At 40.0% G+C, this 3363-nt stretch overlaps 1 long non-coding RNA gene across 1 annotated transcript; it reads left to right on the top strand.

Moving 5' to 3' along the window:
• The first annotated feature begins 1704 nt into the window (after positions 1–1704).
• Positions 1705–2437, top strand: LOC149785980 (uncharacterized). Its single transcript, XR_016425180.1, has 2 exons — positions 1705–1915; positions 2087–2437. It is a non-coding gene; the product is annotated as an uncharacterized LOC149785980 (long non-coding RNA).
• Positions 2438–3363: the final 926 nt, after the last annotated feature.

Genomic DNA, 3363 nt, shown 5'->3' on the forward strand with positions numbered 1-3363 from the left:
ACGCTCTGGCATAATATGGTATATCAATCCCAACAAGTACTCCCGGTTTTGAGTCTTTACTTAACAGAACGGTTTTTCCACGAACGCCTCTGGCATCAAGAACAGGGTCTAGTTTGTCTCTGATAATCCACGTTCCCTCGCCGACTCCAACAATAAATTTTATCTGTACGAAATATCTTCTATCGTCGAGATACCCAATTATGTTACGCGCGATTGTATCGTTCATGGTAGCATCAATGATACGGTCACGAGAAATGCTCGCGTTTCCGAGGATAATTTTATACGAAGACCACGTGTGTGCGGCACCATCACGACGAAACTCTTCTTTGGCATTCTTGATAACACCAATTACCTCTGCTAACTCTCTTCGTCGTGGATCAGCGGTTAACCGGTCAAGATCGAATCTAGAACCTGATATGGGTTTTATTCTGGATAGTCTTTCAAAACCCATTATTATAATTAAGACAAATATTTAAATAGACAAAAATATTATATATAATGAACGGAAACTCAAAGAGTTTCTCATGCAAGTGGATCAAACTAAATTCATCAGCGCCGTGTAGCAAACCCTGCAGAGGCGAATACTGTGGACAACATGCTCAACAGGTCCGCGGTGGGAGTCTAGGACCGATACCGTGTATCAGATGCGGCATTGGAGTACGAGGAAAAACGCAATTATGTTCAGCGTGTGGGGGAAAACGCTATCGAGAACTAAAACGGTATTATGATAAAAAAAATCCAGACTGTGATAACGCTCTCTCGGAGCGTGATTACATAAATAAGTTTTCAGACAAATTATGAATTAGACAAATGATTTGCTTATAGTATAATGAATCAAGAATTCGTCCGACATCCAACTATTCCAAATTATGAGGCAAACCGAGATGGCATAGTACGACACTGCACGCGAAGACGACCAGTTGGTGGAGTTGATAATGGTGGTTATTCAAGATTTACTGCCACGTGCGGAAAGAGGTATTTATGTCATCGTTTTATTTACGAATGTTTCTTTGGAGTGATCCCTAAGGGTTTTGTCATTGATCACATTAACGGTAACATACTTGATAACTCTATAAACAATCTTCGCGTGGTCACTCAGAGCAAGAACTGCCTACTGGGTAACACAGGGCGTTGTAAAACAGTTGCAAGAAGAGCTATTAAATCTATAAACGCAATTACAGGTGAAGAAATTGTATTTCAGTCAATAAACGCCGCCGGTAGGTATTTCGGTATTTGTCCACCTTCTGTACAGCATGTCGCAGATGGGATCTACAAAACAGCATTTTCAAAGAAGCTCAAACAGAAGATTTCATTCTGTTATATAACTCTTATCGTTGACACAAACGACGATAACTCCTCCGAGAGTGTGTAACGCTTTGCAGAGTTGTCGTTGCTGGTCAGAGGATTTGCTCCCCCTAACAAAGCCACCTTGATAAAATATTTTATCGAGTTCATAACATGTAATCATTTATTTACCGTAGAATATATATTTTTTTACAAACAATATCCTCGTTTTACTGAATATATCCGACTGTTTTGCTCTTCTGTGCTTGTTATATGACCGCGCTTAAGAAAACATACAATTAAAATATTTTAAACAAGTCCCGCCCACTGCTAGAGCGAATTTCCAACTCGCAAGTAACAGTTGGGTTATATACGAAATCGCTCCCTAAGACCTTTGGGTCGATCGAAAGTCAGCACGCGCAAGCAAAACCATAAATTTAATCCGCCAATGGCGGGTGTCTTTTGTGCACCATCCAATGGTCGATTCAATGGATGGTTTTGCTCTGCTGCTGACCGTAGAAAATGACCCACCTGTGTATGTTTGTGTCGTCATAGGATAAGGTCTTAGGATAAGTTAGGATAAGATTACATGTTCATTGTGCCTTTACTTGCTGTCATACTCGAATCAGAGGTTAAAGGTTGTCTGTTCTGTACCGTCTCTTAGGATAAGATTACATGTTCATTGTACCTTTGCTTGCTGTGATACTCGAATCAGAGGTAAAGGTTGTCTGTTCTGTACCGTCTCTTAGGATAAGATTACATGTTCATTGTGCCTTTACTTGCTGTCATACTCGAATCAGAGGTAAAGGTTGTTTGTGTTGTCAAATAAATGTTTGCCGGGCCTGCTAGAGAACTCGATCCTAGAAGCCAGGGCTGTCTCGTCTTGTAAATAAATGTGCCTCTGAGTCACTTGGCAGTCAGAGGGGTCCGTCCTTAGGATAAGTTACGTGTTATATGTTTGTCCTTGTCAATTCACTAAACACGTCTTCTTGAGCCTATAGAACGTTATTTGACGATCTAGAGGCTTGCAGGGGATAAAGTGTTTCGTGTTACATGTTGTATTGTCATGTCGGAAGCAGTCCTCGTGGGGTTCTAGAACGTTATTTGACGATCTAGGCCCTTGCAGGGGATAAATGTTTCCGACTGTCTCGTTTTGTTTTGGAAAGCTAGCGTTTCTCATGCAAAGTGTTTCTATTAAAAATATAAAAATATATAATAATATGAATCACGAAAATATAAATACCATACTTGTTGAAATTAAAGAATTACAACAGCGAGGTTTTAATATTTTACTAGACACTGAAACAATTATGTCAGATTTTGAATCCTTGAATGAGCTATCACGGTTGGGGAAGAACAATCTCCCTGCCAGATATAGGTTCATTAAGGGTTTGCAAGATCGCATTTACAGATCACTTGCCGGGATAACTGAAAATCAGGTATCTGAATTTATTCCACTGTGCCGTGCAGTTGAGAAGATTCGTCTTGGATTGTCACAAGAGTATGAGACTCGAAAATTAATTAGCACCAGGGTGAGACGGTTAAAAGGTTATATAAAGAATCTAGACACGGAAATGCCTTGCATTTCTGACGAAAATACTAGTGTTTCTGACTACGAGGCCGACAAGGAAGTATAAACCGCATAGCGTGTGACTCACAGCACAAAGTGAAAGTAGAACCTGAGAAACGCTAGCGCCCCCCCCGCTTGGAGTGTAAAGCACATTTCCACGGTAAAAAAAAAGTGTATTATTTTTTTTGCCCTTGGAAACTCTTTGAGTTTCTCAAGTGAAGGGCGCTTTCAGATTTTCAGGATTTGCTTAAGCGTTTCAACATCAATACAGGAATGAGAATAGTTCATAATCTGTTCTCGTTGACACCAAACTATGATCATATGATTTTGCTGTAGCTCTGTTAATTGTGACGGAGTTAACAAGAAGTCTTCGTCACCATACACGTCAATAACTATTTTAACGGGGAAATACTGTTCTGGGAATGTCTGTATTTGAAATGCGGTTTTTATTGCCTCGTAAAGAATTTGCTTATCATGAATATGAACTCGTGCATGAATGTACTCGGGTT

Source organism: Sinohyriopsis cumingii, chromosome 12 (assembly GCF_028554795.1).
Source record: "Sinohyriopsis cumingii isolate HCF-2022 chromosome 12, ASM2855479v2, whole genome shotgun sequence".
Taxonomy (NCBI): domain Eukaryota; kingdom Metazoa; phylum Mollusca; class Bivalvia; order Unionida; family Unionidae; genus Sinohyriopsis; species Sinohyriopsis cumingii.